The sequence below is a fragment of the Danio aesculapii genome, chromosome 11, assembly GCF_903798145.1.
Source record: "Danio aesculapii chromosome 11, fDanAes4.1, whole genome shotgun sequence".
Taxonomy (NCBI): Eukaryota; Metazoa; Chordata; class Actinopteri; order Cypriniformes; family Danionidae; genus Danio; species Danio aesculapii.
Window position 1 is genome coordinate 16,872,232 of NC_079445.1, and position 25,504 is coordinate 16,897,735.

Below are 25,504 nucleotides of genomic sequence, written 5' to 3' on the forward strand. Positions count from 1 at the left end.
CTATGTAATCATCAATTAATTCTGTTAATTTCCGCTTAATATGAAAATTTTCAATACCAATTGCACTACAATGTTTTTTAACCTGGTTCTCATACTTCGCCACTAGAGGGAGTACTGACACAAAAATTGCATGCCAAGGGATGGAGCAGTTAATTTTGTCACAATTATTCCTGATTTTTCCCGTTATAATGGAATAGTTTTCCCAGGAACAAAAGCTGTTCTCTCCCTTCCATAATTTTATTTCGTCTCCTTGACGGGCATAAGGTGGCATATATTTATAAGTCCAATTGTTAAAGATATCTGGATCACATTCTTGCAATTCTGCCCCTGTAGGCTTGCACTGTTGTTCAATCCATTGTCTTCATATAAATTCCACTTAAACCCACTAAAACCCATGTTTAGGGTAGCTCCACCTTTCCAATAATCCTGGGTTCGATTTTCATAGGAAACATCAACTAAATTTCTAGTGAAAATAGTCTTCCTAAAATTTGAATGAAAAAAACTCAGTTTATTAAATTGATGTTGATAAGCTCCCATGAGTTTGTGGCTAAAATCGAATTTAATATAAAACTTATTATGCCATAGGCCGTGCACGCTATCTACCAATCCCATATGGACCGGACTAGGCCTACTTTATATTCTGTGCGCGAGAGCATGTCCCATTTGTATACATACAAAGCTAGAGCCATTCTATATTGTTGATCCGGAATAGATTTAATAAATTCTGTTATTCCACTTTTATTAGCTAATGCTTCAGGTATACCGTGACTGCTATCTAACATCCATGGATGTATTCCTCGATTATCAAGCCAATGGGTTTCGATAAAACATTTTATTGTTTGACAGGTTTTATTTAAAATCCTCTCTTCTCGAAGGCCCTTATATCTGACATAAGCTTTCCATTTGTCAAATATTTCGCTTTCATATTGATCCATTAGATTTTGATCATAAAGTGACTGACCTGATATATAACAATACCAGTATTCTGTTTTAGACAGATCCGTACAGTATTTTACCATATTGTGTTGGAAAAAGGATGCCCATGAATTTGGCTTTAATGCACCATACTTTCTGATGAGAAATTTAGCCCCACTAGAGCCAAAAGGTTTCATCCCCAATTTATGAATGCAATCTCTTTCACTATCACAATATTTTCCTTGGGTTAGATGTTGTTTACATGTCACCCAGTCTATTTCCGCATAAGGAATTATTGGTTTGACTTATAAACACCTAATATAGGTGTGTACTGTTCAACCATCAGGCCAATAAGTCACATGTCCTTTAGCTCCCGCCATTAACCAATTTGTTAATCTGCGATGCCTTGATGTGTCATTGCCTGTTTCTGATAATAACCTCACCTTACTTATTCGGCTACCTTGTAGGCCTCTAAGTATTTTGTCATTTCTGGGTGCAGAAATGGAGTCAGTTATTATCCATTGTTTAGCATTTGTCAAATTCTGCCAACAATGTCCTACTGATTTGCTTAATTCCACTTCTAATTCCAAATTCCAGACGCTTAGGCTACTTTCATTAGTCCATACTGTCTGCTTTTCATTTAGGATTTCAAGCCCAATCAGTTTTACATGGGATTCATTTATAACTATAAGCCTATCCCATTTAAATCTTACTTTATTATTAACCAGACCATTATATGGTCGGTATAAATAATGCACTTGGGTTGGTATGATTACATACCCAAAATCTGTCGTCAATATTTTTAATGTACGACTTCGTCATTGTTTCAAAATCACTACTATTGTAGGTTTTATTTCTCAGTTATTTCCTGTATTGGACATACCCAATGTTCCGTTATCTCGACATGTCTACACACATGTCGGGTTTCTTCCGTACTTTCAGTTTTTATCTCTAATCCTGAAAAAATGGTGCCTGTAATAATTAGGAGTAAAGAGCCAGTTATCATTAGACTCATCACGATCTCCTGGATTCGTGATTCCGTACACTTCCGACTTTCTCTCACCCCTCGGTCAGGCCCGTCTTTCTGCATGCTTTCCTGCAACAGAGAACAGAGACAACTCGTTTCATATCCTATTCTGTCCCTCGACTGAATTTTTTGAAGATCCACTTTGTAATGGTTGCTCAAGCATAAGGAGTCAAGAAGATTTCATGATCAAGAAGTTTTATTAGCTTCAGAGCTAAACAGCAAACAGCTCAGCATGCCACATGGTTACCAACACATGGTTCTCTCTACACATTCTTCTTCTACCCTTTTATAGAACCCAAAGTAACCACTAGCGCCCCCATGTGATCAGTGACTCAATACAAGAACATAACATTCCCCCTTTACTAAAAACATATCTTTCTTCACCAATCCCATAATTTAAAGTTAATACAATGGTGTCACATTAAACACTAAAGTGCATCATCAGTTTAACAATACAGCATAACTGATCATTACTATACTCAATGAAACCATGCATTACTTTAATACCAGTTACTTAAATACTAAGTAACGTAATCTTGCAGCCAACGTGGAGGTCGTCTTACACGTGCTGAAACTCTTTCTGGAGCAGATGGAGGATCAGGAGGAGGTATTTGAATAGGTGAGCTCAGTTCATTTTTAGGCAACACTCCAGCAGCAGAAGCAGCCAGTCTGAATGGGTAAAGCCACAAGTTGATTTTTAGTGGAACATTCTATAGGAGCCAGAGTAGAAGACAGATGAGATGCATGCCACTTTTTTCCGTCAGACAACTGGTAGGTACATGGACCAATTTGACGAGTAATTTGCAAAGGTCTTGAGAACTTTGGGTGTCCTTTTGGAACATGAACTGGACTTCTTACACGTACCCAGTCTCCCTGTTTAAAGTTAGGAGTACGAGCTTTCAATCTAGAGTCTGCATACATTTTAATTTTCTTCTGTGACAATGACACTTTCTGACTCACAGCACTTTCGTTAGTTGCAGGAGGAGGAAGAATGTTCAAACAAGTCCGCATCTTTCTGCCACACAGCAATTCAATGGAGAGAGTCCAGTTGCAGAATGTGAAGTAGCACGATAAACTTGAAGAAACTGTGTTACTGTTGGATTCCATGCTTTCCCAGACACAATAGCTGACTGAATACAGCTCTTGAGCACACGATGAAATCTCTCAATGGCACCATTTGCAGCTGGATGATAGACTGATGTAAATGTATGTTTAATACCTCTCTTTTTCAGAAAAGCAGCAAACTCCATTGACCGGAATTGACATCCATTGTCAGATACCAAGTACTGAGGATTTCCAAATCTACTAAAAACAGATGTTAAGAACTTTATCACATTTTGAGTTGTGATTGAGGAAGTAAATGCAACTTCAGGCCACTTACTATGGTAGTCAATCATAGTTAAATATACCGACAATCCCAAGTAGCAGTTTCAAATGGGCCTACAATATCAACAGCCACTTTTTCCCAAGGCCCAGAGGGGTAAGGTACAGGTTGAAGAGGTGCAGCAGAAACAACAGCAGTCTTATCGAAGGAAGCACAAACTTGACAGTTTTTAATCATCTGACTGACCAAAGAATCCATACCTGGCCACCAATAGAGTTCCCGGAGACGTTGTTTTGTACGGACAATTCCTTGATGACCATCATGGGCCAGATTCACCAAAACGTGCCTTAATGAAACAGGAACAAGAAGACGTGATCCTCTGAAAACAGTTGTTTTGAACGCTCAACTCATTTCTTACATGGAAATAGGGACGTAGATCTTTGGCCACAACCACTGATGATGAAGGCCATCCATGGTCAATCTGTGCACATAATGCAGTTAATTCTGGACATGATGCAGAGGCAGTAACAAACTCAGCTGGAGTCACAGCAGACATCTCAAATGACAAAATGCAACGAATTCAGGTTCTGCATCAACCAGATCCTCTTCAGTAGCTGGCAAAGGCAATCGAGACAAACAATCAGCAGTGTGATTTTGAGAACCAGAACGGTAAATTACCTCATAATTAAAGCATAAGAGTCTTGCTCCCCAACGTGCAATTCTCATTCCAGCACGATCTGCACCTTTTAAAGAAAGAAGCACCGTTAAAGCTTGATGATCAGTGCGCAAGAAAATTCTCATCCCAAAGATAAATTCTCCATTTTTCAACAGCCCAGACACAGGCTAAGGCTTCCTTTTCAATTGTTGAATACTTGCGTTCAGAAGGTGATAGTGTTCAGAATTATCTTTATGAATTTGAGCCAGTACAGCTCCTACTCCATAGCTTGATGCATCAGTTGAAACCACAATCGGTAAATTAGGATCAAATAACGCCAATGCAGGACTTTTTGAGAACCAGAACGGTAAATTACCTCATAATTAAAGCATAAGAGTCTTGCTCCCAACGTGCAATTCTCATTCCAGCACGATCTGCCCTTTAAAGAAAGAAGCACCGTTAAAGCTTGATGATCAGTGCGCAAGAAAAATTCTCATCCCCAAAGATAAATTCTCCATTTTTCAACAGCCCAGACACAGGCTAAGGCTTCCTTTTCAATTGTTGAATACTTGCGTTCAGAAGGTGATAGTGTTCAGAATTATCTTTATGAATTTGAGCCAGTACAGCTCCTACTCCATAGCTTGATGCATCAGTTGAAACCACAATCGGTAAATTAGGATCAAATAACGCCAATGCAGGACTTTTGATCAGCAACTCCTTCACGGTGTCAAAACTTTTGTGCTTCTGCTGACCAACTAAAATCAACTCCTTTCCTGATACAAGCACGCAATGGCTCCACTACAGTGGCAAAACTTGGAATAAACTTGTTGTACCATGAAATTAGACCAAGAAAAGACGAAGCTGATGTGCATCTGTAGGAATTGGTGCATGAAGCATGGCATTAAGATGATCTTCATTTGGATGAACACCTTGTGCAGACACAGTGTGGCCTAAGAAACTTAAACTTGTCTTGCTGAACTGGCATTTCGAAGTGTTCAACTGAAGTCCTGCACTCTGCAAAAGCTGGACAACTTTGTTAAACATGCTATCATGTTCACTCTGTGTACGACCCCAAACAATGATATCATCCAGATAGTGAGCTACATTTGGCAATCCTTGCAGTACAGTAGATAGCATTTTCTGGAATGCTGAAGGTGCCGAAGCTAGGCCAAAGGGTACTCGGCAAAACCTAAATAGGCCATCGTGCGTGATAAATGCAGTTAAATCACGGCTCTCTTCATGTAGTGGAAGTTGAAAGTAAGCATTCTCCAAGTCAATTTTAGTAAAGACAGTAGCTCCACATAACTTAGACAACAACTCATCGAATGAGGAAGAGGATAACTGTCGATGATCACAGCTTTATTTGCTTCTCGTAGATCTACACACATGCGAATGCCTCCTGATTTCTTCTGCACCACTACAATTGGTGAAATCCAAGGTGATGCATCAACTTTCTCAATAACTCGTAGACGTTGAATTTCTTCAGAAACAGCACTTCGGACAGATAAAGGCAACCGCCTGAGTTTTTGGCGTACTGGGACAACATTAGAAGAAATCTTTACCTTATGCAGGAACCCTTTTGCACATCCCAGTTTATTCACAGGTGCTGAAGCAGAAAGGTCCATCACTGGTGCTGAAGATTGAGCAGATTCTGTCAAAACAGAAGAACCTCCAAAGTGAAGGTGCAGGCCATTAATTAAATCCATTCCAAGAAGAGTGCCAATTTCAACTATAAATATTGATGTCTTGCAATTAACATCATTCTTGGTGACAGTAACAGGTAAACAACCAAGCACTGGTATTGGATCACGGGAATACGTCACCAATTTAACAGAGGGCAGCAAAGAGTCTTTTTTAAAATGTGTCTCATACACAGACTTTGGCAGGATGGAAACAGATGACCCAGAATCAACTATCAACTCCACAGGCACCGAAGCAGAAGCAGTCGCAATTGTAGCAGTACACTTTATTTTATCAGTTAGCACATTCTGCATGTACAAAATCTGAACTTCAGGCAACTCAATTTCATGAACCGAACGTGTTTGTTGAGAGCGGCACACTCTTGAAAAATGTCCTATCTTTGACAACTATGGCACTTTTCTGCAGTAGCTGGGCATCTAGGATCATTTGCAAGATGTTTTGTGAATCCACAGCGATAACATGCACGAACTGAAGACATCTTAGCAGTTTTAGAAGTTAAATGTTTTTGAAGACCTAAAAGGCTTAGTGGATGCAGAGAATTTAGTTTATACTGACCAACAGCTATCGACTTTCCTTGAACAGGCACTAAACTTTGGTCTGAAATGGTTTTAACTTGCTCACCAGCTGCTTCAATTTGAGTAGCAATTGTGATGGCTTATTGAGAGTCAATTCAGTCTCCAACAAAAGTCTTCTCTAATTCGATTGCTGGCCACATTTTCCACTAATTGATCACGTAGCATTCATCAAGATTGGATCCGAACTCACATGTGGTTGCTAAATCTTGAAGTGAAGTTACATACTGTAAAACTGTTTCACCAGATGTTTGAGTACGTTTTCTGAAAGCATGCCGTTCTGCAATTACATTCCTTCGAGGAACAAAGTAAATTTCTACAGCCCCAATAGCTTCTTCCATAGTCTCTCCTTGATTTGGTAAAGTGTAAAATAATCTCTGACCTTCTGTCCCCAGACAGTGAAGAAATAAAGCTCTTTTCCTTCCAGCAGGCCATTCATCTCCAGATGCATTCACAACCAGTAAGTAATTCTTGAACATCTTCAGCCAACATCAAAAGGTATTGAAGGCTCACCAGGACATGACAGGAACGGTGTAGGAAATGAAGCAACTGCAGCCATCTTCAGCTCAATTCAGTTCACATTGAGTAGCATCCTTGTCGCCAATTTTGTAATGGTTGCTCAAGCATAAGGAGTCAAGAAGATTTCATGATCAAGAAGTTTTATTAGCTTCAGAGCTAAACAGCTCAGCATGCCACATGGTTACCAACACATGGTTCTCCCTATACATTCTTCTTCTACCCTTTTATAGAACCCAAAGTAACCACTAGCGCCCCCATGTGATTCAGTGACTCAATACAAGAACATAACACACTTTTTCAATTGTATGAATTTATTTCCTGAACCCGTATCCGATTTATCTTTTGATCTATTTAGATAAACATTTACTCCCTGAATACATTCACCAATACCCAGGTAACTTCCAGTTAAATTTAACAGAACAGTTAAATCCAAAATTTATTCTAGATTTACCTCATCACTTGGTTCAGGAGTCATCAATGGATAGGGTTGTGTGGATCTGATTATCTTGATTTTCGCTGTCCCTTCTCTAAAGGATTGTGAAGATCCATAAACTGAGATGTTCAATTCAGTGAAATAACTGGGTTCATCCTTTGGTTCGCATACCTTGAGCATTGATTAAATGTCATTTCCTTTGCTGTAATTATTATAGCGTCAGAAAGTTCACATTTAATCCATCCGTCATCATGCAAAAGCCATACACATGTGCCCAAGCCACCTCGCTTGTAGCTAACATGTCTATGCAACTGCATTTTGACAGCGGTCTCCCCCCCTAAATGGGTGAGATAACCAGGCCATTACGAAAACTCTCGTTTCCGTTCGAAGACTCCTGTCCCCCTGGTATTCCCCCTGGGCAAAAGGACAGTTCATTGAGTCTTTGGGCCATGAATTTTGAATCTGCATTTGTCATTAGGGACACTGGGTTTATGTCCCACATTGTCATTATTCTACCCTCAACTAAGGCCCTAGGGCCTTCCTGGATTTTCGAGTCATCCATATTTGCTTTTTGCTAATTAACTTTAAGCATTTGCAATGGAACAAACTCTTACATCTATCACAAGATGTAAATTCTTCCCCATCATACATGCATCGGCATTCCCTTCCAAGGGCAATAAACCTTTGCTTACATGACTGACAGTTTCGGCATAAACATCCATCCTGTTTTATCCATATTGTTCGATCTCGACCTTCTGGTGTGATTCTCTGCAATCACCACAAATGGTGACATCATGCAAGCACAGCATCGATATCTCCCCCATTCCACCACGGGAAATGAGCTCCTAAACCATGCTGATTAGCAACTCTGCTTTACTCTGCCTATTTGTGTATAAGCCTTCAGCTAGTTTAATCGCTACATTAGGTTTTCCACATACGGCGCAGTCTTCGATCCTATAACTTATAGCTGGTGTTCCTAGTACACTAATAGATTTTCTTCCCAGAGCTCTATCAAATTCTGGCTTAAGCCATTTTTCAATGGTCAAGTGTCCAGAAAAACCTCTAATAATTCTGATGAAGCCTTTTTGCTTATAAAGGCCTTCACTAGACTTGAGGTCACAGGTCAAGTTTCTTTCTGCCATTATTCCGGCTTTTTATTAGGTCTCTGAGACTCCAAATACCGTTAGCTTCTAATTCGACCGTAGTGTTTAGATGGCACGGATATAACTTATCCTCTGTACCTAAATTTTGTTTAAATCTACGACCTTTTACTCTTTTCTGTATAAAAACTACGTCTCCTACCTTTATCGGAGCCCTGTCTCGTGGCGGGTTTTCCTCCTTTTCAGTATAGGGACTCTGTAATTTAGAAATTTTAAGCAGTCAATAATCTGCTCGTCCCTTCTTTATTACGTTCTTTAAAAACCAATTTTTTGCTTCTTTTATCATGCGCTCTGCAATTCCATTACTAGCAGGTTGATATTTCACGGATTTAATCAATTTCGCCCCCGAATTTTTTATAAAGGTCTCAACATCATGTCCCGTAAGATTAGATGCGTTGTCACCTCTGATTCGGTTGGCTATTCCTCTATATTTAAACCACTCTTCCAAGCTTTTAATTACTACTTGTTCCGTAGCACGTTCACATGGATAAATCTGTGTGTAATTGCTCGCATTATCCGTGATTAAAAGAAAATAACAATTTTTCTTTTTAGTGAGGTCTAATAGGTCCGGCAAAATCCATACTGATTTCATCATTTTCCTGATCTGTTTTTATAGACCCATAATCATTATTTCGTGAATCTATTGCCTTTCTGCAACTTGGACAGTTCACTTTTATCCTATAATATTCAGACTTTAAGTTTTGTATATTTAGGCCTAAAGCATGACAATATAGCGCTAAATATTTGTTGTAGGATGTTTTAATTCTACATGAAGTTTTTCAATAAGTCTTTTGACTTTCCTTTGTGACAGCCCGTACTCTTCGCACATAACTGTCTACTTCCTTATTTCCTATAGCAGCCGTCGTACTCTGTGTCGTATGGCTGGTTTGATGAAGTACAGTAGGTGTAATTTCTGAGATTAGCTCACCTATTGCTCGCCAGTCGTCGGCTTGTTTTAATGGCTTCCCTTTGGAAGTATAAAATCATTATTTTTCCATGTACTTAAATGTTCTTCCACAGCTTGGTAAATATAGTCACTATCAGTCACTATAAAACATTTAAGGTCGCTCAGCTGCTTCGCTTTTTCTAAAGCTTTTCTAAATGCTTTCACTTCAGCAGCCTGTGCGCTCAACCCTGCCTCTAAACTACCTTTATCTGATTCAGTGACCTTGCGGCCTTTCTTTCGAATCCATGCCCATCTAGTTATTCCCTGCTTGGTCGTACCGTCAGTGTAATAACAAACTTTATTTATGGGCACTTTGGTAGTCTTTTCGGCTTTGGGAATTTTTTCTGATTTAAATTGAAATTGAGTATCGTTTAAAATCAACGACCATTTTGCCCACGTATGACAATGCACACGTTTGTTCTCACTTCTAAGGTTTTTAGCCTCTCTGACTATTTGATTTATCCCCTCACCTTTTGCCTTCACTACAATTTGCTGATCTAGTGCGAGGGTTTTCAGCATTAGCAGTGATTTAGCGAGTGTAGCAAGAAGGTCGCCGCCACTCATGCTTTGCATCTTTCTCTGGTTTGCTGGCTTAGTAGAGGAGATAAAACTCACTGGGTGTTTTTCATTTCCCTCATTATAGAGAATTAATTCAATTTCATCCTCCGTATTAGCTATTTTTACTACTAATGGAGTGGTTTCGTCTCTTCTCACTAGGCGACCACTATTCAAAGCTTCATCTATGAGTTTAGCTTTTATTTCGGATAACTTCTCATTCCAATTTAAACACCACCTTTAGTTGCATTATAAAGGGGTTTCGCATGTTTAGCATATCCAGGGATTAAATCTCTTACAAAGTTTAATGTACCCAGCATGCTCTGTAATGTTTTAAACTGGTTATCTTTTTTCCTCTTAATTCCTTCAATTTATTTTCTGTAGTTTGTGAAAGGAATCGTTCATTACCAGTTATTTGAAATCCTAAAAATTCGACATCGTCTTTAGCGATTTCCATCTTTTTATAATTTAACCGAACCCTTCTTTAGTCAGTCGGTTTAAGGTCTCATCTAATATTTTAAGATGTTCTTCCTCATCATTGGTAACAATTAGAATGTCATCTATGTATACTACAATGGGAAGGCCTTTAAGAATTTCCATCATTATGGCTTGGAAAGCATTCGGAGAATTCTTAAATCCTTGAGGTAAAACATTATATACATACTGTTTATTCTCAAAGGTAAATGCTGTGCGCGCTCTGCTCTCAGGCTTCAGCGGCACAGACCAAAATCCGTTTGCAAGATCTATCTTGGATAATAATTTACCCTCTGGGGCTGCACCCGTAGCGTCTCTTGCATTAATCAGATATCTTGTATCTGGTACAGTTTGTTTGTTTAATGCTTTAAATTCGTTACCAACCTCCACCCCCCATCTGGCTTTTGCTACTGCTTGAATAGGTGAATTTGTTGGCGCATTATCAACTTCTTTTATGATACCTTTCTGTTTTAATTCCTCGATAGTAATTTTTATTTCAGGCAACGCGCTTCTATTAATCGGATATTGCCTTTGTGGTGGTGGTATACCACCCTTTATTTCGTATTGCCACCTATCAGATAATTTTCCGCAATCATTCTTACTTCTTGCGGCGTGGCTTTGATATTTTCTTAATATCTCGGTGACTTTAGTACAGTCGGCTTTACTAGTTTCGGCCATTCTTTTATTCCTGCTCCAGGTCTATCTGTTTTAACCAGCTTATTTGCTTGTTTTGTATTATTGTACTGGCATCTTTCAGTGTCATTAAATTATTAACACCTTTGATAATTTGTAAGTTTTTCCAATCATAAACTTTATGCGTTTCTATATTGCCTCTAAAGTCTTTATATTAAACGAGGTTTCAGTTTCTTTCTTCTTTAGGCAGCTGACTTACTACCGTAACGTCTGCTCCTGTATCAATCAAACATTATTCCCTCATAATTTAGGTTTAAATTCATATCTGCCGTTTCTGTAACCTGTTCAGACATTATGGCCTTTTTTCCTGGAGTCAGGCAGCCCTATTCTTCTCGATATCGGGATACATTTTTGTTACTGTTAACAACTTTCTCGTTGTTTTTAACTTCTTTAGTCTTATTTTTGATTTCGGCTGCTTCTTCTTATTTCTTTTATCGATTAATTCCTGTCTCTGCCCTGGGGTCATTTTTTCCCAGCTCTCTTTAGAGACATAATCACTTTCTCCAGATTTTTGCTTGAAATCTGATTTTTGGAATTTATTCTTAATTTTGTTTTCTCCTGAACTGATTTTGATTTCTCTCTGCAGCCGCAGCATCTGCTCTCTGTCTCTGCTGCCTGTTTTTTCGTGCGGGCGGGGCTCTCAGAGCTCTCTGAGCTGCAGCCCTCTGTGGCTGAATTCTTTGTTTCTCAGTGATTAGCTTTCGCTTTCTTTCCCATCTGATGGCAAAATTAGATAATTCCACCCAGGTGGTTTCTGGCCCTAAGAGCTTCGCTTCTGCTAATCCCGGTACTAATTCTGTCACCTCTTGGAGTTCTCTTATCAGCGCATACACTGATTCGACTCTACCCTGTCTATCAAGACAATACGGGTAAACTCCAATTGATTTGATCAGTTCAGCTCGCTCAATTCTTTCGTCGTCTGGGCTTTCCCCAGTATAGTGCCTAGTTGTAACCTCACGGTAGCTGGTGCAATTTTTTTACGCGTGTGATGTACAATCATGGCTTCGATCAGGTCGTCATCGGCTTTATAGAGTTCGCCCATTCTGACTATTTCCTGAGCTCTTTCCATTACCGTTGCTTCAGGCGGAAAGGTTTTGTGTTAGCGGGTACAGCGCTCGTTCTCTCAGTTCGCTAACGGCCTAGATGATTTTTTCTTTCTGTTTGTACCTGCTAACATAACAGACTCTCGTACGGAAAGTTCACCTTCAGAGGAGCAGGTCGCCTCGGAGCTGTCTGTCTCACTCAACTCACTGGGTAGCGGGTATCCTGCCTCCTTTTTCCCTTAGTGATTAACTGCCTGCCTCCATTCTCTTGAACTCCACCTTTAGCAAAGTGTTTTCGTATTTTATAAACCGTTCCTAGTTTAGAGTTTTGTTTGCTCGACGAGGTCTCATCCTCATCAACCATCCCGGACCAGATTATACCGCTAATTAAGGCTTGGAGGGCATCCGCGAGCTCACAGATCATATCTAATTTAGCCTTCTGATTTATATCAGTGCGCTCCAAGATTTCATCTGCGGTGCAGGCGGAGGCTAGGTAGATCAGATCAGCATTTTCTTTCTGTTCTGATCGTGTTGTGCCCTCGACCTTTCTCAGCTGTATTTTAAAACCTTCAGGGATTGTGACTCTTCTATTCCCAGCCTTAACGAAACGTCTATCAACATGAGCTGACGTTTTTCGGTCTTTGGAGCTCGCTCTGGCATTCTTCTGCCTAATTCTGCCTCGCGTCGGCAGGACTCTGTCTTCCTCTGTTGACGAGTCACTCGAGCTATCTTTTCTTAAAGGGCTCATTCTGTGAACCCTATGTGTTGCGGTTTTTAAAGGGTTTAAAGGACTCTGCTTAGTTTTCACTTTTCGCATTAAGTCGTCATAGGGGTGCTAGTGGATGGCCCCCCCATCGCTTGTCTCTAACGTCCGTCTCAGTCTCCCTCCCCATTTGCTGGGGTAGGAAGGTGACCTCTGACCTATATTGAGCGCCAGCTGGAACCTGTTCGCCCAGGATTGAGCCAGCTCTCTCTTCTTCTGATTCAACATAGTATTCAGGGCTTATGGTTGTGTTATTTTTTAACACTTTATCCGGCCTCTGAATCGCTCTGGGAATTGTGCGGGACCCTTATGGTTGTGTAGAATTAATTCTACCTGTTCACCGGTACCCGTAGCTTTGTCTATAGCATCGTACAATTCCAGCCAGTTATTTTCTTGATCATTTACGCCTATGTAAACGCAATTACCTATTGTACACGATTGAGGCGAAACATGTAAAGGATTTTCCTTTTTACGCGTTTTTAACTCCTCATTTGAGATTAGGTGGATTTGAATACCTGAAGCTGCAGTCATGTTTTTTGTTTGTATAGAATATAGATCCTTATTTAGGTCTATGTGCACTTTATTCTATACCTATTTTGAGAGATTTTTTCGGGCGTCCCCTACTTTTCTCTCTTTTCTAATTATACTTCTTTTTGCAAAATATTAAAGTTCCTAGCCTGGGGCCTCCATGTGCTGGATCGCCTTTATTTAATTACCCCAATTAAACAAAGATAAACCAGGATCCTCCTTCGCTATATTTCTTAGCTAGAGTTTAGTTAAAGGATCGTCTTTATAATGTTTTTGCAAAAAGAATAAATTAGACTCATACTTTACCACACAGGGTAACTTGATGGGTTCTGGAAAATGAATTCAATGTCCACTCCAGTGAAGAAAAGTAATAAAAACACTTTTATTAATAAAATAAAATCCAGTGAAAAAGTAGAATAAACAAAAGACATATAACAGAAACAAAATCCTTACTTTATCCTCCGTTGAGAATAAAGGGCCTAAGACATCCAGTATACAGAAGTCAGAAAGCGCAAAGCTGCTTTGTACATTTCAGCTTTTATACTCATCATGCATATAACGATCGAAGCTGGGACAGTGTTGGGAGACAGGTCCCATAAACAATGTTCAGAAACAGAACATAGATCAATCATAAACACAGGTGCACATCTTAATTAAATTCCACATTCAAAGAGCATATATCATTAAACAGTGGGAAAATCCCCCGGGAAGACAAATACATAGTCATCCGAGTATAAGTCAATTATTTGGCAGTTATATGCTCAGCCTTCATAGATAGTGTGCCTACACATTCATGCACTAAGAGTTATGTGTTTAAACTGAGCAGCGAGGTCAGCTAGAGGTCCTTCAGTTGGTTTGTTGGTCCTGCGCGCCCTCTGGCGGAGGCGCCTCTCCTTTCTCTTACGCTTGGTTTCTTCATTAAGAGTTGTACTGTTACGCATTGGGATATCAGAATACATCATTGATTTTTTGTGTCTCTTACGATTAATGTCATAAGACCAACCAGGCACAACAAGGTGAAAAGAAGTTCACTGATCGGAATCGAACCCAGGCCGCGGCGATGAGAGTGCCGAATCCTAACCACTAGACCACCAGGGAAGACTGGCAGATTTTTGCCCTCAAGCCTAGCTGTGGGCCTCCACGCAAGTATGCTGCAGCTGCTCTGTCAAAATAAATCTAATGCTTGTAACCTCCTGCTGGAGAGGAGAAAGTCTCAGACCCTGGATCACAGATCGTCTATGGAGGGACTGTCACATGCTCTGTGAGAGCATCCTATCGACACCACAACTTGCCATAATAACAAAGCACAGCATGTGTTGAATGAACTCCGTGTTGACAGAGCCGTGTCCTTATTACAAGCAACAAGCTAACGATGACAAACCAAGCAGACAGGGCTAGTGGCGCAATGGATAACGCGTCTGACTACGGATCAGAAGATTCTAGGTTCGACTCCTGGCTGGCTCGCTTTGGTCTTTTTCCTTTGCTGTCAGCCAGTGCACTGCGGTCGCCTTTCGCCCCCGCTGGAGCTGTTCAGTTCCACTCTGGAGTGAGTCGAGTTTAAGGGGCCGCCAGCACAGAACCCGTAGGGTGCTCCCCTGGTTTCAAAGGCTGCCCCAACTGCTGATTTTTATTAACGTCTACTACAGCTACACCAACCGTAAACCCAGCCTACTTGTTGCAAAAGTCCCTACCACTTAGAAGTCACCAAGCCAACTTGCAGTGTAATCTCTTCCACTTGTAAGTGTCTGAGCTCCAGCAATACCTAAGTGCTCTGATAAAACATGCATAAAAGAAACTATGGCTTTTAACCTCCTCTTGGAGGGGGAGAGTCTCCGACCCTGGATCTCAGGTCCTCTATGGAGGGACTGTCAGGAATCCTGTAAGAGCATCCCATCCACACAACCTCTTGCCATAAAAACAAAGCAGAATGTGTGGTGACGGAACTCCAGGTTGCTGCGCCTTGTCCTTGTTTCAACAATGTGCTAACAAGGTGCTGAACAGAGTGCCAGTGGCACAAAGGACAACGCTTATGACTATGGAACAGAAGATTCTAGCTTACGGAAACCATGAGACTCTGTATGAGATCAGAAAGAACTGAAGTTTGTGCAAAGACTGGCCCTCACAAGTGATAGCTTCCATATGGTCTAGCGGTCAGGATTCCTGGTTTTCCCCAGCGGCCCGGCTTGGACTCCCGGTATAGGAATGCTTGAGCATTTCTGCTTCTGCCCTTTTTGGCCAGCAGTCGGACTGCAGCATCCTTAAAGGGGTGGGCTTGTGGAAAACTCTTGTAAGCCTTCAATAGCTCAGTTGGTAGAGCGGAGGACTGTAGGTGGGATGTTGGCAATCCTTAGGTCGCTGGTTCGGCTCGAAGGAGGTCTTTTGCGCTCGGAGCTGCTTTCACGCCTGTGCAGTTTGGACACATCTTCGTCACTAAAGCTCAAGTTCACCATAGAGGTGAAAAGGAAGTTCCCTGACCGGGAATCGAACCCAAGCTGCGGCAGTGAGAGCGCCGAATCCTAACCACAAGACCACCAGGGACTGGCAGATTTTTGCCCTCAAGCCTAGCTGTGGGCCTCCACGCAAGTATGCTGCAGCTGCTCTGTCAAAATAATCTAATGCTTGTAACCTCCTCCTGGAGAGGAAAAGTCTCAGACCCTGGATCACAGATCCTCTATGGAGGGACTGTCACATGCTCTGTGAGAGCATCCTATCGACACCACAACTTGCCATAATAACAAAGCACAGCATGTGTTGAATGAACTCCGTGTTGACAGAGCCGTGTCCTATTACAAGCAACAAGCTAACGATGACAAACCAAGCAGACAGGGCCAGTGGCGCAATGGATAACGTGACTGACTACGGATCAGAAGATTCTAGGTTCGACTCCTGGCTGGCTCGCTTTGGTGTTTTTGCTTTGCTGTCAGCCAGTGCACTGCGGTCACCTTTCGCCCCCTGGAGCTGTTCAGTTCCACTCTGGAGTGAGTCGAGTTTAAGGGGCTGCCAGCACAGAGCCCGTGGGGTGCTCCTCTGGTTTCAAAGGCTGCCCCAACTGCTGATTTTTATTAACGTCTACTACAGCTACACCAACCGTAAACCCAGCCTACTTGTTGCAAAAGTCCCTACCACTTAGAAGTCACCCAGCCAACTTGCAGCGTAATCTCTTCAACTTGTAAGTGTCTGAGCTCCAGCAATACCTAAGTGCTCTGATAAAACATGCATAAAAGAAACTATGGCTTTTAACCTCCTCTTGGAGAGAGAGAGTCTCCAACCCTGGATCTCAGGTCCTCTATGGAGGGACTGTCAGGAATCCTGTAAGAGCATCCCATCCACACAACCTCTTGCCATAAAACAAAGCAGAATGTGTGGTGACGGAACTCCAGGTTGACAGCGCCTTGTCCTTGTTTCAAACAATGTGCTAACAAGGTGCTGAACAGAGTGCCAGTGGCACAAAGGATAACGCTTATGACTATGGATCAGAAGATTCTAGCTTACGGAAACCGTGAGACTGTGTATGAGATCAGAAAGAACTGAAGTTTGTGCAAAGACTGGCCCTCAAAAGTGATAGCTTCCATATAGTCTAGCGGTCAGGATTCCTGGTTTTCCCCCAGCGGCCCGGCTTGGACTCCCGTTATAGGAATGCTTAAGCGTTTCTGCTTCTGCCCTTTTTGGCCAGCAGTCGGACTGCAGCATCCTTAAGGGGGTGGGCTTGTGGAAAACTCTCGTAAGCCTTCGATAGCTCAGTTGGTGGAGCGGAGGACTGTAGGTGGGATGTTGGCAATCCTTAGGTCACCGGTTCGACTCTGGCTTAAGGAGGTCTTTTGCGCTCAGAGCTCTTTTCACGCCTGTGCAGTTTGGACACATCTTCGTCGCTAAAGCTCAAAGTTCACCATAGTGTTGAAAGGGAAGTTCCCTGACCGGGAATCGAACCCAGGCCGCGGCGGTGAGAGCGCCGAATCCTAACCACTAGACCACCAGGGAAGACTGGCAGATTTTGCCCTTTTTGGCCAGCAGTCGGTCTGCAGCACCTTAAGGGGGTGGGCTTGCGGAAAACTCTCGTAAGCCTTCGATAGCTCAGTTTGTAAAGCGGAGGACTGTAGGTGGGTTGTTGGCAATCCTCAGGTCGCTGGTTCGACTCCGGCTCGAAGAAGGTCTTTGCGCTCGGAGCTGCTTTCACTCCTGTGCAGTTTGGACACATCGTCGTCGCTAAAGCTCTAAGTTCACCATAGAGGTGAAAAGGAAGTTCCCTGACCGGGAATCGAACCCAGGCTGCGGCGGTGAGAGCGCCGAATCCTAACCACAAGACCACCAGGGAAGACTGGCAGATTTTTGCCCTCAAGCCTAGCTGTGGGCCTCCACGCAAGTATGCTGCAGCTGCTCTGTCAAAAATAAATCTAATGCTTGTAACCTCCTCCTGGAGAGGAGAAAGTCTCAGACCCTGGATCACAGATCCTCTATGGAGGGACTGTCAGGAATCCTGTAAGAGCATCCCATCCACACAACTTCTTGCCATAAAAAAAAGCAGAATGTGTGGTGACGGAACTCCAGGTTGACAGCGCCTTGTCCTTGTTTTAAACAATGTGCTAACAAGGTGCTGAACAGAGTGCCAGTGGCACATAGGATAACCCTTATGACTATGGATCAGATTCTAGCTTACGGAAACCATGAGACTGTGTATATGATCAGAAAGAACTGAAGTTTGTGCAAAGACTGGCCCTCACAAGTGATAGCTTCCATATAGTCTAGCGGTCAGGATTCCTGGTTTTCCCCCAGCGGCCCGGCTTGGACTCCCATTATAGGAATGCTTGAGCGTTTCTGCTTCTGCCCTTTTTGGCCAGCAGTCGGACTGCAGCATTGTTAAGGGGGTGGGCTTGTGGAAAACTATCGTAAGCCTTGATAGCTCAGTTGGTAGAGCGGAGGACTGTAGGTGGGATGTTGGCAATCCTTAGGTCGCTGGTTCGACTCCGGCTCGAAGGAGGTCTTTTGCGCTCAGAGCTCTTTTCACGCCTGTGCAGTTGGAAAGCTCAAAGTTCACAATAGAGGTGAAAAGGAAGTTCCCTGACCGGGAATCGAACCCAGGCCGCGCGGTGAGAGCGCCGAATCCTAACCACTAGACCACCAGGGAAGACTGGCAGATTTTTGCCCTCAAGCCTAGCTGTGGGCCTCCACGCAAGTTGCTGCAGCTGCTCTGTCAAAAATAAATCTAATGCTTGTAACCTCCTCCTGGAGAGGAGAAAGTCTCAGACCCTGGATCACAGATCCTCTATGGAGGGACTGTCACATGCTCTGTGAGAGCATCCTATCGACACCACAACTTGCCATAATAACAAAGCACAGCATGTGTTGAATGAACTCCGTGTTGACAGAGCCGTGTCCTTATTACAAGCAACAAGCTAACGATGACAAACCAAGCAACAGGGCCAGTGGCGCAATGGATAACGCGTCTAACTACGGATCAGAAGATTCTAGGTTCGACTCCTGGCTGGCTCGCTTTGGTCTTTTTGCTTTGCTGTCAGCCAGTGCACTGCGGTCACCTTTCGCCCCCGCTGAAGCTGTTCAGTTCCACTGGAGTGAGTCGAGTTTAAGGGGCCGCCAGCACAGAGCCCGTGGGGTGCTCCTCTGGTTTCAAAGGCTGCCCCAACTGCTGATTTTTATTAACGTCTACTACAGCTACACCAACCGTAAACCCAGCCTACTTGTTGCAAAAGTCCTACCACTTAGAAGTCACCCAGCCAACTTGCAGCGTAATCTCTTCAACTTGTAAGTGTCTGAGCTCCAGCAATACCTAAGTGCTCTGATAAAACATGCATAAAAGAAACTATGGCTTTTAACATACTCTTGGAGAAGAGAGTCTCCAACCCTGGATCTCAGGTCCTCTATGGAGGGACTGTCAGGAATCCTGTAAGAGCATCCCATCCACACAACCTCTTGCCATAAAAACAAAGCAGAATGTGTGGTGACGGAACTCCAGGTTGACAGCGCCTTGTCCTTGTTTCAAACATGTGCTAACAAGGTGCTGAACAGAGTGCCAGTGGCACAAAGGATAACGCTTATGACTATGGATCAGAAGATTCTAGCTTACGGAAACCATGAGCCTGTGTATGAGATCAGAAAGAACTGAAGTTTATGCAAAGACTGGCCCTCAAAAGTGATAGCTTCCATATAGTCTAGCGGTCAGGATTCCTGGTTTTCCCCCCGGCCCGGCTTGGACTCCGGTATAGGAATGCTTGAGCGTTTCTGCTTCTGCCCTTTTTGGCCAGCAGTCGGACTGCAGCAACCTTAAGGGGGTGGGCTTGTGGAAAACTCTCGTAGCCTTCGATAGCTCAGTTGGTAGAGCGGAGGACTGTAGGTGAGATGTTGGCAATCCTTAGGTTGCTGGTTAGACTCCGGCTTGAAGGAGGTCTTTTGCGCTCAGAGCTCTTTCACGCCTGTGCAGTTCGGACACATCTTCGTCGCTAAAGCTCAAAGTTCACCATAGAGGTGAAAAGGAAGTTCCCTGACCGGGAATCGAACCCAGGCCACAGTGAGAGTGTCGAATCCTAACCACTAGACCACCAGGGAAGACTGGCAGATTTTACCCTCAAGCCTAGCTGTGGGCCTCCACGCAAGTATGCTGCAGCTGCTCTGTCTGGGATGTTGGCAATCCTTAGGTCGCTAACGTAATAACAAAGCACAGCATGTGTTGAATGATCTCCGTGTTGACAGAGCTGTGTCCTTATTACAAGCATCAAGCTAACGATGACAAGTCAGTTGGTAGAGCGGAGGACTGTAGGTGGGATGTTGGCAACCTTAGGTCACTGGTTGGTAACAAAGATGTCTTTCCCTCTAATTATTACTTGTGTTTGTGCATACAAATATGCATAAACATTCACAAAAGCATATATAAGATACCCTGTGACAAAACCATTTCCTTTGACACAGTAAAGCGATCACATACTGGCCATTTTTTGCTACTTTTGGCCTTTGTAGATAATGTTTGTACATTAATCACAAATGGATGAGAAACACTGTACATCAAACTCATTTGTGTTTAGTCCAGGTGCTATGAAATATTTCATATAATCTGCAGAGGTAATCAGGTGTAAAGTGCCATATATCTAATCCAGTCCTCCGCATATTTTTTTTTGCATCAAATTAAAGTCTTTTACACTAAAAGCATTATGAAATTGGTCTTTTGTTGCTAATAATTGATTATATTATCTGAAATATAACTAATTCTATTATATTTGAAAGTTATACATTCAATTACTTTGATTGTCAATTAATATGAAAATTAATTTAAATATGCATCTAAATTTGCTTCAATATATAAAGCTTTTACTGTGTGTTGGCCTGTTTGTGAAGCTAAATCTTTAAACTTAAGTTGATTGATTTGCACTGATTTTATGTTTTAAATAGCCGTCTTAAAGATTTGCTGCATCAGCAGTGTTTATTTCAGGATTGTAGATGTATTCAGATTCATTATATTTTATATCATGATATATCTATAATCTACAACAAAGAACTGAATTGCACTGACTCTGGAGAAATGAATCAAACTGACTCTCATGTGTCTTGTGATTGGCTGTTTGCTGCATGTCACACTTTCAGCTGCGTATGCTCCAGAGTTAATCACAAACTAAAATCAAGTCAACAGGAAAGGTTTATATCAAGCATTGTCAAATCAATTAACATCATCGTGCCCAGGTTGGGTTTATTAGATTTTGTCAACTTCCAGAGCCTCCAGTCTTAACCAGGAGAAGGGGGAATGCACTCACTCTGCATAGTGACATTCTGAAATCAAATTCAGCCTAATAGACAAATGAATCAATGCGCAAAAAATCACAACAAATAACGGTTACCAAGACAGATCTCACAACAAGACAGGGAACAAATCAAGCATCATGTAACACAAACAACAAATCAAGAAAGCAACTTCTAGTCAGACACTTCCACAGCACAGCATTCTAAATGCACCCACTCTGTCTCAGGCAGGCTCATATCTAGTAGCAGCGGGCATTAATCTGAAAGCAAGTTAGCCTAGAGTTTGAGTTTGTATAATTCTGTTGTACTGTGCTGTGAAAAGGGGCAGGATAAAACAATAAGATTAAGAGTTGGTAAAAGCAAGTGATCGCTCCATATTACATTTTTCTGTACAGAGAGGTCATGTTTTGATCTTCTATTGGTTTCATGCTCTCACATGATGCGATTTCAAGCTTATCCACCATCAAATCTGTCATGCATCTATATATTTATAATTAGAAAATAATCACATCACAAGTAAAATTATTGTATAGGCAGTTTATACAGGGTAATTCAATGACAAGAGTTCACTTTCATATCTACACAATGCAGAACTTTTAATGTGATTAACCTGCTCCACCTACACCAACTACAGCATTTCTCAGACTTCTTTTTCACCATGGTGTAATTACAGAGGTGGACATCACATAAAACAACAACTGCACTTACTCCTGTAACTTGTTTTCAACAATGAATTTAAATCTTTGTGTCACATATTCATTTAAATAAATGGATCATCATCATGTGCAGTTATCTTTATTAATAGAATCAGAATCGGTTTTATTGCCAAGTGTGCTTCACACACACAAGGAATTTGTTTTGGCTACAGAAGCTTCCAGTGTACATAAAGTGACATGTGACAACACAAAATAATCTGAAAACATAAAATAATAATAATAAAAAATGATGAACATTAAACAGATGCGGTTAGTGAAGAAACCTGGATGTTGAGTTGTATGTACAGATTGTTATAAATACAGGTTATAAGGTGCTGTGTACAAGTGCGAATGTAGAAAGTATTGCATTGTATATTGATATAAGGTGCTGTGTACAAGTGCGTATGAGAAAGTATTGCACATATTTATTGCACAGTAGGGGAATATTTAACTGTTCATAAGGTAGACAGCCTGAGGAAAGAAACTTTTCCTGTGTCTGGCTGTTTTTGTGCTCGGTGCTCTGAAGCGCCGACCAGACGGTAACAGTTCGAACAGGTAGTGTGCTGGGTGTGAGGCGTCCAGAGTGATTTTGCGAGCCCTTTTACTCACTCTGGAAGAGTACAGTTCTTGAAGTGTAGGAAGGGTAGTGCCAGTGATTCGTTCAGCAGTCCGGACTATTCGCTGTAGTCTACGGAGGTCAGTTTTGGCAGCTGAGCCGAACCAGACGGTGATTGAAGTGCAGAGGATGGATTGGATGACAGCTGAGTAGAACTGTACGAGCAGCTCCTGTGGCAGGTTGAACTTCCTCAGCTGACGAAGGAAGTACAGTCTCTGCTGGGCTTTCTTCACAATAGAGTCTATAGATGTCCCACTTCAGATCCTGAGAGATGGTGGTGCCCAGGAACCTGAATGACTCTACTGCAGCCACAGTGCTGTTCATGATGGTGAGTGGGGGGAGTGCAGGGGGGTTTCTCCTGAAGTCCACTATCATCTCCACTGTTTTGAGCGTGTTCAGCTCCAGGTTGTTGTATCTGCACCATAACGCCAGCCGCTCCACCTCCTGTCTGTATGCAGACTCGTCACCGTTCTGGATGAGGCCGATAACAGTAGTGTCGTCTGCAAACTTAATGAGTTTGATGGAGGGGTCTTTTGCAGTGCAGTCGTTGGTGTACAAGGAGAAGAGCAGTGGAGAAAGAACACATCCCTGGGGGGCACCAGTGCTGATGGTGCGGCTGTCGGATGTGATTTTGCCCATTCTGACTAGCTGCTGTCTATCTGTCAGAAAGCTGGTGATCCATTGACAGACAGAGCTAGGAACAGAGAGCTGGGCCAGTTTGTACTCAAGCAGTGATGGGACGATGGTGTTAAAGGCAGAACTGAAGTCCACAAACAGAATCCTTGCGTAGTTCCCTGGTTTGTCCAGATGTTGTAGGGTATAATGCAGTCCCATGTTGACTGCATCATCCACAGACCGGTTTGCTCTATAGGCGAACTGCAGGGGGTCCAGCAGGGGTCCAGTGATGTCCTTCAGATATGCTAGCACCAGTCTTTCGAATGACTTCATGGCCACAGATGTTAAGGCCACAGGTCTGTAGTCATTGAGTCCTGTGATCTTTGGCTTCTTTGGGATTGGGATGATGGTGGAGCGCTTAAAGCAGGATGGAACTTTGCGCTGTTCCAGTGATCTATTGAAGATATGGGAGAAAATGGGAGCCAGCTGGTCAGCGCAGGTTCTCAGACAGGCTGGTGAGACACCATCTGGCCCTGGTGCTTTCCTTCTCTTCTGTTTACTGAAGATCTGACGCACATTTTCCTCACTGATCTGAAGAGCAGGGGGGAGAGGAAGATGGCTGGAGGTGTTGATGGCTGTGTAGGGCGATGGTCCGGGCTGTGTTGATGTGGTGTTGATGGCTGTGTAGGGAGATGGTCCGGGCTGTGTTGATGTGGTATTGATGCCGTGTAGGGCGATGGTCCGGGCTGTGTTGATGTGGTGTAATAGCTGCCTAATAGGCCTGACCATTAACTGAATAGGACTGATTTACATATAAGAAACCTGTTAACAGGTATAACTGTTCATGCCAGTACCAACTTGATAATCTAAAGCATATTACATGAACAGGACCTGCCTTACATCTCTTAAGACAAATAAGCAAAGGTGTCTATAACAATACATGCTTGATTCCCCAAATCATTACAATCATTACATCTGAATGGTGCCTTTCACATAACGTGTGTGTGTGGCATTATAGTGTACAATTTGGCATCAGCATCTTTGCTTAAGAAATGAGAAGAAATAAACTATCAGTCCTTAAGAACAGGATGAGAAGTTTAGAGTTTAGAAACATAAGTTTAGAAATATGAAACACCTGCAGATGGTGTACTGGTGTTCACTAAGAGGGCAAACTATGACTCTTCCAGTTAAAGAAGTTAAACACTCGGGCGAGTGACTATACTGCGCAAATAATTGTATTAACTACTAAACAACTACTAAATAATAGTAGTATGGGATGGATTGCTATTGTAAATGCCAAGAAAATGAGACAAACTACATTAAAATAAGTCTTACAGTGGTGATTCCTATACAATACTTCATATGCTGTTTCAAATGTCAGTAGCTGATCTGCAGGTGCTCTGTATGGTTAATGTTAATAAGTTAATAAATGTGTCTAAACATATCAAAGTGGCACAATACAGCATATGAGAGACAAACATTTGATAATTCTTCAGCCTATGCAGGCTGGATGAAAAACTCTGGCAGGAGCAGGATGTATATGAGTTTATTTGCAAAAAACATAACTAAATTATTTTGAGATTTTTGCAGTATTTTCAAAATACAGTATTTTATTTTGCTACATTGTGTGGCTGCTGTATTTTGTAGTTTATTTTGACACATGTAAAATTAGTATTGCACATTATAAGTTAATTAACATGAAGTGATGATATGGTTGTTTCTCACTGTTGATTGTAATGCATTAGCCAACGTTTAATGAATCTTTGTGACTTTAACGTGTTACCTTTTCTTTTAGTCCTCTGCATTTGACCCATCTAAGTGCACGCACGCAGACACACACACACACACACAGAGTGAACATACACCCAGAGCAGTGGGCAGCTATCGCTTCCAGCACCTGCTGAACAATTTGCATAATTTGATGCCTATATATATGTGTGTGTGTAATTTTTTTCTATTTCTCATTCAAAGGAGTCTATAAATGAATTGAAATTAATAAAAGTTCTACTTTACCACAATAGTTTTGTTGTTCCACATTTTCACTTTGTCCTCCTTCTGTTGCCTGTTTCAATCGATCTTGAATACCTTCTCGATTTCGAGTCCAGTTAGTGTAAAGTGTCTTTATGAAATATTTCTATGGCTAACTGAGACCAGACATGTGAGGAATAGTCTGTGTTTCTATTTAAAATATCAGCTTTGACAAATGTTGGTACTAACAAATCCAAACCACAAACAGATTCCCATTAAATACTTCTTATGAAAGTCAAGCCCTTTTTAAAACGACCCATTTGTTCATGTTGTCGGAGGAAACACTTACATACATCTGTGCATTTGTCTGAAAAGCATGATGTGAAAACTTCTACCATTTCTACATTATCATTTGTTGTGTCTGTCTGGTGTTGGCCTTGGCAAAAAGTACCTTCAGCTGCGGGAGTTCAGCACAAATGTATCCAAAAAAACTGAGTGAAAGGCATCACATGAGAAATAACCGCCAACTTATCCAGCTATATTTTGCGTGGGTCAGTTGGCA

At 42.0% G+C, this 25,504-nt stretch overlaps 6 non-coding genes across 6 annotated transcripts; 4 read left to right on the plus strand and 2 right to left on the minus strand.

Moving 5' to 3' along the window:
* Positions 1–14,699: 14,699 nt before the first annotated feature.
* On the plus strand, positions 14,700–14,772 carry trnar-acg (transfer RNA arginine (anticodon ACG)). The gene has a single exon. It is a non-coding gene; the product is annotated as a tRNA-Arg (tRNA).
* Positions 14,773–17,214: 2,442 nt separating this feature from the next.
* Positions 17,215–17,286, minus strand: trnae-cuc (transfer RNA glutamic acid (anticodon CUC)). The gene has a single exon. It is a non-coding gene; the product is annotated as a tRNA-Glu (tRNA).
* Positions 17,287–17,548: 262 nt separating this feature from the next.
* Positions 17,549–17,620, minus strand: trnae-cuc (transfer RNA glutamic acid (anticodon CUC)). The gene has a single exon. It is a non-coding gene; the product is annotated as a tRNA-Glu (tRNA).
* Positions 17,621–18,196: 576 nt separating this feature from the next.
* trnay-gua (transfer RNA tyrosine (anticodon GUA)) lies at positions 18,197–18,282 on the plus strand. Its single transcript is given in 2 exon segments — positions 18,197–18,232; positions 18,247–18,282. It is a non-coding gene; the product is annotated as a tRNA-Tyr (tRNA).
* A 440-nt stretch (positions 18,283–18,722) lies between these two features.
* On the plus strand, positions 18,723–18,795 carry trnar-acg (transfer RNA arginine (anticodon ACG)). Its single transcript has one exon. It is a non-coding gene; the product is annotated as a tRNA-Arg (tRNA).
* An 822-nt stretch (positions 18,796–19,617) lies between these two features.
* Positions 19,618–19,704, plus strand: trnay-gua (transfer RNA tyrosine (anticodon GUA)). The gene is given in 2 exon segments: positions 19,618–19,654; positions 19,669–19,704. It is a non-coding gene; the product is annotated as a tRNA-Tyr (tRNA).
* Positions 19,705–25,504: the final 5,800 nt, after the last annotated feature.